At 26.7% G+C, this 10,092-nt stretch overlaps 1 protein-coding gene across 6 annotated transcripts in view; it reads left to right on the forward strand.

Annotated features, from left to right (window-relative positions):
- The first annotated feature begins 604 nt into the window (after positions 1 to 604).
- Positions 605 to 10,092, forward strand: part of LOC136076658 (NACHT, LRR and PYD domains-containing protein 3-like) — a 66,399-nt gene continuing 56,911 nt past the window's right edge. For 2 of the 6 annotated variants that reach the window (XM_065789979.1, XM_065789984.1), the window contains exon 1: positions 605 to 778. The gene's annotated coding sequence lies outside the window, so the exon portion shown is untranslated. Of the gene's footprint in view, positions 779 to 3,795; positions 3,943 to 4,244; positions 4,317 to 4,558; positions 4,751 to 10,092 lie in introns of those variants that run through there. The other 4 variants (XM_065789982.1, XM_065789983.1, XM_065789980.1 and 1 more) reach the window with 4 other exon arrangements.

Here is a 10,092-nt window from a genome sequence, read left to right on the forward strand (position 1 = left end):
AGTATTGAACCTTGAGGGAAACCACAACTAATAACTTCTAACTGCGTACAAGTTAAATCATACGTCACACATTGTTTACAATTTTGTAGATAAGACTGCAGCCATTTTATATGAGAACTTTGAATTCCATAACTTTTTATTTTATAGAGGGGGATTCGGTGATCGACAGTGTCGAATGTCTTCGATAAATCAACAAAAACTAATGTATAATTATTATATATTATATAAAAACTAGTGTATAATTATTGTCATCAAATCCTTTCAAAATATTGCTAGCCAAATCCATCACTGCATGCTCAGTGCAATGATTTCTCCAATACCCAAACTGTTTAGCATATAAAATTTTGTTTTTATCAATGAAATTCTATTATACATAATACGTTCGAGAACCATTGACAAACAGGAAAGAATTGAGGTAGGTCTGTAGTTTGATTCTAAAGAATCGTCGTAAGAAGATGCAATTTTTGTTTTTCCTGTTATTTTTTTTATTATTGTCCAAGTTTTTTTAGCGTTTCCAAATGATTTCTGGAGAAGATCAGAATAGAAGTTTTTTTTAGATTGCTTTTTTATTATTTCGAAATAATTTTTGTATTAACAAAATGATTAACAGTTCGAGTTATTCACACTTTGGCTATCTATTTTTTTACACGTCATCGAGTTGTGAATAAATATACATACGCCTCCACCAATACCATTTTTTCTTTATTGGTGAAAAGACTTATAATCTGTTAAATTCAAATTAGTGTTACTCATATCTTCACTCTGACATCAGGATTCTGTAAGACAGATTATACTGAATTTAAAATTTATATTATTTAGCATTAATTTTTGATTTTCAATGTTTTTGCTCATGCTTCTAATATTTATATTTATTAATGACATGCAATGTAGTGATTTATTTAGAATACTTGTAACCTCGTGAACTTTAAAATAGTTAGTTTCTAAGGAATAATTGTCAAGAATGTTTACGTCAGGATCAATTTTCTTCAAAAAGTGACGTATGTTTTCACCAGAAAATGTATTTAAAGGATTAAAGTTGATTTGTTTAAAATTTTTGAATTTTAAAATTGCATTTGTTCCGTCTACTCCTGTAAAATCTATTTATCATTTTGCTGTACAAGAATCTCAGATTTTTATTCCTTGCTTTTGCTTTATCTCCTAAATTTTTCTCATTATGCTTTCGTTTCTTAAAAGCCATTTTATTTACCAAAATGGCTGACCTCTTTCTCAAAACGTTTTTTCTGGGACACAACCGGTATGATCTCAACCTGGATGGTTTTGGTTTATCAGAAGAGGAGAAGATAGAGCAGGACAAGTAGAGAAAATGGCAATAACAAAAACGAAACAATGTTAGTTGAAGTTGTGGTTAACTGCATTGAAACTGTTGTAGCAGATTTTGTTGTTTAGAATACAAAGAACTAGTTGCAGATATCAATCAAATGTTTAAAATCTCTTGAAAAAATGTTTGCAGAAAATTTGAATATATTCACCATTGATGCATTATCTGATTTTGACAAACTTGAAATATAATAGTTGAAAAGGTTATTAACTAGTTTAGAAGTTAATTTAAACAATTCACTGTTGGTTATGATTATATACAATACAAGCCTTTTCTAAATTGATTGTTTAATTGAGCAGGTAGTTGCAAGCAATAATTTTTAGCTTTAACATAAAATACACTGTGACTCTTTTTGGGTCTCATGATGTACTAAAAAAAGTATCTACAATTATTCAAATAGATTATCTCATAATCAATTTTATTTTTTTGAAAAATAGTAAAAAAATATAATAAAACAATACTTTAATAATATTTATGATTTATTTATTATATTGTTATCATATTTACTATATATTCGCTAAAATTATATTAAATAATTTCATAATATATAACTATATACTATAAGTAATATATAACTCTATATTAAGTATATATTAAATATAGTAATTATGTGCTCATTATATTTGTGATTCAAACCCAATCCTCCATAAACAAAGTTGGAAACAAAATATTTGGTAGCATCCATTGCGTGACAAAATAGGGCATGAGCGTGACAATATTTTTCGAGGAAATTTCTCAGGTACATAAGAAAATGTTTTATAAAATTAAATGAAATGTTACAAAAATAAATCAACATGCCTTCAACACAAATGCACTTCAAAAACAGAAGTGAAGTTTTCAATACCAATGAAATCATTAAAAACGTTGAGACTTGTGAAAAAATCACAAAATAAAACAAACTTAAAACACCCTACTTTTGAAATAAAGTTTGGACAACAAAATACATCCACACAACATCTACTTCGAGCAGGCTGTTAAAAAGTGGTCACATATTTTAACTTTAAAATTGGGGCCATAAAAGCTAAAAAAGCACGTACCTAAAATATGCAGTTTAAAGTATAGTACACAATGTAAAAAGACTTTCAAAAAAACGCGTGTATAATTCAAAGTCTTATTAATTTTTATAATTTTTATTAAATTACACATCGTAAGTTTCATAGCACAAAACTTTTTTTAATGTTATGTTGAAATTTTTAACGTTAACTTTTAAAGTTGAACTTACGTTGAAATAACGTCGATTTCTTAGATTAGTTTTCAACCATATATTAACCATATATCAACATATTTGAGCAGCCGTGGCGCAGTGGTACCGCACTTGCCTCAGAAACAAAGGATTCGTGGTTCAAATTCTAACACTGGGCACCTCTGGTGCTCTGTGATAAGACCGTAAGGACTTCTTGGGGCACCTAAACAAAAGAAAAAAAGAAAAAAAACACAATCAACGTTGAAATAACGTTATGTGCTTGCTGGGATTGATCAGTTATATTAATTAAACAGATAAAAGAGTATAAACTACAATGTAAGCTCTACAATATTTCTTTTTAGAACTTCTAAACAACTTGTTAATGTGACATAATATTTTGAAAAGTTCTTGTAAAAACTTTTCTCTTGTCGTATCGCAACAATCAAAAGCAAAAACTTTACATAAAAAAAACAATACATACATATATATATATATATATATATATATATATATATATATATATATATATATATATATATATATATATATATATATATATATATTCTTTACATGGTAGTATAAATATAAGTTTATATGGTAAATATATACTTTATAAAGTATATATTTACCATATAAACTATTCAAAAAACGATAATAGTCTCAAAATCAAGAATTTTAGGAACTTAAAAAAAAAAATAAAATATTTTCAACAAGTTTTCTTTTTCTTTGACAGTTAAAAAAAATATAAATTATTATAAAGGTTATTTTTATTAAAGGTTACACTCTGTTAATATTAATGTCTTTAATTTTCTTTTGTATAAAATACTGAAATACTGAGTATTTTATACGAGGACTCGGGTTTTAAGGTGGAGGGGCGCAATCGTCAATTTCTATTAAAAACTCCTATATATCTAAAAATATCTCTATATCTTCATAAAAAAAAGGCCTTTAGAAAAAATAACTTTTTTTCAAAAGTAAGGGATGGTGTAGGAAGGAGAGAAAAATGAAGGCGGGGGGGAGGGGAAGTTCAAAAGTATTATACGTAGCTTAGCCACAGCTCTGCCAGGAACAATCACTTCATAAATAAATTAGAAATAATCTTTAATTTTATCATTATTTAAAAGTAATAATTTTAGTTTATGTTTAAACAGATCAAGAATTGTAATTGTAATATTAACAAACCTTACAATCGACAACTATCTCATAACAAGTTCCGGACGTTTCTCTCTTAATAGGTTCCGCCTAACAATTCGGACTTACAGTATGCGGGCATAAATCGCAGCATGTCAATAAATGGGTGTGAGACACTGTTTTATAGTCAAATAACTGTAATGATTTAGAATAAAGTATTAGAGACTTTCAGCCTTATTTAAGATTTCTTTTTTTGCATCTGGTACCAACAGAAAGCCGAGTTAAACAAGTATGTCTTTTTTTTATTATTTAATGATTGTGAATTTTGAATATTTCTAAATTTTCATTTAATGTTAATAAACAATATAATAAGTATTTAATTTGTATAGAAATCAAAGAATGCATTGAGATGAGTTTTCAAACAAAATATTGGATATTTTAAATTTTTTATATGTATATAAATATATATATATATATATATATATATATATATATATATATATATAAATATATATATATATATATATATATATATATATATATATATATATATATATATATATATATATATATATATATATATATATATATATGTATGGCTGACTTGGTATTATCAGAATTAAACCATTTATGGCAGAGTTTTCTAACAACAATTATTTTAGAGTAAGTAATTTATATCAAATCATCAGTAAAGTCAGACCATATTAGTCAGATCATTCTAAATCATCTAAGTGTTAATAAAAATTCTTTATTTCATTTAAAGATAGTACATGCTTTTTTGCAAGCCATGTAAATTGACCACATAAGTAACTTTTCTTAGATAACTTATTTAGGCTATCAAGATAATCTAAAGTTCAATTTTTTTTATCTTAATTTGCATGATATCTAACCCATTCTTGCATTAGGTGATCTTCCTTTGGCATCACTAAGAATACCCATTAACTCTTCACTATCTCTATTGTAAAGCCTTTCACTTGCTGTCTCTTCCTTTAGTGTCTCAGTAATTGAAAGGGTGAAATATCTCTCATATTAAAGATTCAAGACATCTTCTACTGCAGTAAGACAAGCAGAAGCCCTCTAGATAAGTCCATCAAAAGGTAAAAATGAAAGTAATATGATTAAACACCAGCATTGTAGTTGGTCTAAAGTAGCAAAAATTGATAGTAAAATTATACAAGTTAAAAAATATAACTCAAAACTGTTACTAACAGTTATTAGGCTGCAAATAAATAAAAAGAGTTGTTAAATAATTAAGTTAAACAAAATGAAGTATAAAGACTGAAGAAGAATTCTGACTAAATATTGTCTCATCATCAAAAAATTGTGTCTCATCATAAGAAATAAAAATTCAAATTAAAAGTTTATTTATAAAACAAGAATATTATTTGATAGTATTTTGTTTAACTGTTTTTTGTTTTCTTTAAAATAAACAACCATTAGTTTTTTTATTTATATTATTTAATTTTATAAGATTTTTTTATAATAAATGTACTTAAAAAAATCAAATTTTATAAGCGACGACTTTAAACAATGGTTGTCTCTTTAATAAACTTTATATAAGAATCATTAAAGTTTATATACGCTGGAAAAGAAGAAAGATTTTGTTGAGAAGAAAGAAAGAACAAAATTTTTATGAAAGTTATTAGAACTTTGATCTTTATGTTTTTATGTTTTTATATTATTGAAAGGCATTTATATAAAGTAACAAATCACTTCTAATGATTTTTATATATACTATATATATTATATATATATATATATATATATATATATATATATACATATATATATATATATATATATATATATATATATATATATATATATATATATATATATATATACACATACTATATATATAATTAGTTTTATATATTAATGAATATCATATATATTTTTTTAAATAAAAAATTGTCTTTAAATAAAAAAATTTAGATAAAAAAATTATATCAACTTTTTAAAAAAAAAAGCGATTTATTTCTTTTTTCTTTTTTTTATGTTACTGCGAAGAATTTGAAAGAATTTTTCTTATTTTAACTTTTAAATGTGCATTTTATGAAACAATGTTCAGATGTAAGTTCTTACTTTATTTAAAAGGATTTTACATAATATTCTATTATAAAAACATTAGTAAAGATAAACAATTCAAAGTTATTTATTCCAAATTAAATTTAAATAATCTTATCGTTATAGTTTATTATTTATTTTAGTTAAGTTTTAATCTAATTTTTTTATTTTAGTTTTAGTTAAGTTATTTTATTATATTTTTAATTACTTTTTTTTAACAAAGAAATATTTATAATTTTTTCAATTCATTTATAAAAATGTTTAAACAAGTTTTCAAAACATCTTAACTTTAGCTGTGGTCAAGTTTTCAAAATCTTTATATACAAAAATAAATATCAAATTTTTATATACAAAAAATTGTTTTCATTTTATTCCAGGCCAAAAGAAAATATTTAAGGTATATCTCAGAGTTGAGAGTGGATGTAGTGGTTTAACACACCCTTTTATCAAAAATCTTTAATTCTTTTAAATACTTTTATATTTATTAAAACAAGTGAAACCTGTATGAAAAGTAAAAACTAAATTTTACAACATTAAAACAGTTAAGCCCTCCCCTTTATTCTTTTCCTTAACAAAAAAAATACTGAAAAAAAAACAGAAAAAAATATTCACAGTAAAGGAAAGACTTACTATAATGATGAGAAGGGACCTAATTTTTATTTAAGAAAAAGCGATGCAGCATTACAATGTGATATTTTATTTTTTTAATTGAATGAAAAGTAATATGAGTCTAAATGTTAGTATATGGCACGAGACGCTAGCTCTTTAGAGCAGCACCTGTTATAGTATTTATATAAAAGAGAAAGAGAAGCAATGACTTGGCGATGTAATAATGGTTACAGATTGGCTGCAAGAACAGATTTAACTATGTTTTTAATGCGCATTAGCGTCTTCTCTGTAAGACAAAGGGCATCATTAAAAGATCTGCCCCAGATATGGCAAGAGTATTCTATACAAGAACAGATTAGAGATTTAAAGAGATAAGAATAGAATTCTGAATAAGATAGTGGCGAGAAGGATAAAGAGATGCAACTTTAGTAGATATTGGTTTTGTAATTGGTTTAATATATGGTTTCCAAGAAAAATCAAAAGTAAGAGTTAATCCTAGAAGATAAGGGGTAGATGTCTTATCAAGTACATTACTATTCAAAAATATTGGAAGATCTAGTTTGTTGCGATAATGATTAGCTAAAAAAATTTTTGTCTGAGTTTAAGTTCACCAGCCACTGAGAGCTTCATGTTTCAGTAGATGTAAGATCCTTTTCAAGCTCAAATACCCCCTCCAAGAAATCAGAGAGTGTTGGCTTCTTTTCAAGATAAGAATAAAAGGTAGTATCATCAGCGTATAATGCCGCCTTAAATGTGAGAATTTCTGGAAGAATGTTGCCGTGGTGCAGAGGTTAGAGTTCTGGCTCAGAACCCAGAGGTCCAAGGTTCAATGCCAGCTCAAGCCCAATAAATGCTCTCCTACGGTGCTTATCCAGCGGTGCAGTGATATGACCGTAAGGACTTCTGGGAACACCTAAAATAACAACAACAACCACAAAAATGTTAATATAAATTTAAAAAAGTATAGAGCTTTAGATCGAATCTTGGGGCACCCCTAAAGTTACAGGAGATGAAGAAGAGTGCTGAGCATTAAAGACAACTTTTATACTACGATTGGTAAGGATGAATACAATAATCTCAAAGATTTTACCTCTAAATAAACAATAATCTCAAAGATTATTGTTTATTTTGAGGTAACATCTTTGAGATTATTGTATACATCGTTATTGTATACAAGCCAAAGCCTTAATCTCTCCACATCCATCTAATGCACAATAAAACCTATTGGCTATTACTGTTCTCACATTTAAGGCTGCATTATGTTAACAAATCAGCAGTAGAAAAAGAAGATCGAAACCCATATTAATGATCAGAAAGTTATTTGATTCAAGTTGAGAGTTTAAGTGTTTGTTAATTAAGTAAAGTAAAAATCGCTCTCAGTCAGATCACTCTCTAGCTTATTTAAAAGTGAGGATAACAGATGCTGCTTTCCATCAGACAACAAGACTCTGATAATCACTTGTTAAATAGTTTTATAAGTATAGTCCAGAGAACATTTTTACACTACTATAATTAGTATGTTGTCCAGACTGCAAGCTGTAAAAAAGTCCAAGCAGAAAATCACTTTAAGACGGAAGCTGGAGCGATACGAATGTCAAGCTATTGATCAACCTATTTGTTGGTTTTATCTGGTAGAATGCGATCAGAGGAATCAAGAGATGAGATTGATTAGAAGTTCTTAACAAACAATTCAGTTTTTTCCTTAAGTGATGTGACAAAATCTGAACCATGCAAGAGAGGTGGAATAACAGATTTGCCTTTACAATTGATCACTTTTAGTGATCAATTGTAGGTTCTTCAGAGCCTAATTTTTAAGATTAAGTACGAAATTTCGTGACCTTAAAATAGCAGGCTTTGGCATTAGACAAAACCATTTTACTATTGTTTCTAGCAATATTAAACAGACTTCTGTTTTTTGTAGAGTTGTTTTGGTAATAGATATGGAATTAATGGTTGCGATTGAAAATTGTAGCAGTACAATTAGAGGAAAAATAATGGAAAAGAGTGAGGCTTGTTTTAGAATTGTTGAGAGGAAATAAAAGATTCCATTCCAGCCTAAATCCAAGAAGTTACATAAGTATGCTTGTCAGCAGAAAGACATAAGATATCTACCCAAAGACCATCACAAATAAAATTACATAAAGCGTCCCAGTGAGCTTTAAGGTAGTTGGAAGAGATAGGATGATGGAACTTCTGATGAAGAAGAATAATAATGAGATTATAGTGTTAAAGTGATCAAACCATGATCAAAAGTACCTGGGTGTAATAATGGAGGAACTGAGCACTGACAAGGATTAGAAACAAGACTTAAGTCAAGTAAAGAACGTATATGATTCGGATTGTCTGGAAAGTGAGTTGGAAAATTGACTATTTGTGTTAGAGTTTGAGCCAAACCCAGACCCAAGCCATTCAGTGTGATGAACATTAAAGTCACAAACAACAAGGATATTGTCTGAAGGATATAAACACTTTTAGGTCTGCTGACCTTAAAGTGCTTAAGGTCAGCATAAAATCGCCGACCTCATTTCTATGTTTTATGGTTACCCCTATGTGTAAGTTGTTTTTGTCAACCTAATACCGACCTTTAACAGTTTGAGGTCGGCAATAAATTGCTGACCTCCATTTTCCCTAAATCTGAAGGTTGTATATATATATATATATATATATATATATATATATATATATATATATATATATATATATATATATATATATATATATATATATATATATATATATATATATATATATATATATATATATATATATATATATATAAAGAATTTTAAAATTTGTTTTTTAAAAAGAGTGCTTAATGTTCTTAAAAGAACAGAGCAATAATAAATTTGCGTAAAATTACTTAATAAAAATTTTTCATTTAACACTGTGTTTCATCCTAATAATTATGGATTCAAAACAAAAAATACATGATTATTATGGATTTAAAATAAAAAATACTCCACCTTATATACCCGATTTAGAAAATGATGAAAATGACCTATTACATTTAGGTAAAACAGTAAAGTTTTTCCCTCTAAAAAATGATTTTCAATCAAAATTAAAGTCAGATATTAGAGAAACTAAATCAAACCCTAATATTTTGGTTTTTGCTGATAAAAAAAATAACATTTACCAAGTCGCAACAGAAAAGTATATAAAAAAATTTTACGCAAGAATATTACTAGTGCCTAGAAAGCCCCTAAAAGTTTTAAAAATGCAATTAATTCAGAAGCCGTGTTGGTTATTGGTTCCCTCATAAAGTGAGATTGTGCATGTAAGCAAAATTAAATTGGACAAAATTGATAATATTCTTAGAATTTAATTAAATTTACAACAGTGGAAAAATACCACTGATGTTATAAATTGGATCTTCATAATTGAAAATAAAAATGACTGTACATTCATTCAGTTTGATATTTCCCCCTCAATAACTGCAAGTATTGTTAAATAAAAACAATTGAATTTGCAAAAAGCCACACAGTTATTACAGAAGATACAATCTGTAAAATAAAATATTGCATAAAAACCTTACTTTATTTTAATAAGGAAACTTGGAAAAAGAAAAACATACATGACTGCTTTGATGTAATAATGGGCAATTTGTTGGATTACATATTTTGGATTTATTAAGTAAAATAATTAATGATTTCGGCCTGTATCATTGGTTTAATAGTAATGCCTAAAAAATCTGGGCCACAACTCGGGAGAATTTGAAAAGATATAATAAATTTTTTTTTAAATATTGGCTTTCAAATTGAAATAA

This window comes from Hydra vulgaris, chromosome 02 (assembly GCF_038396675.1).
Source record: "Hydra vulgaris chromosome 02, alternate assembly HydraT2T_AEP".
Lineage (NCBI taxonomy): Eukaryota > Metazoa > Cnidaria > Hydrozoa > Anthoathecata > Hydridae > Hydra > Hydra vulgaris.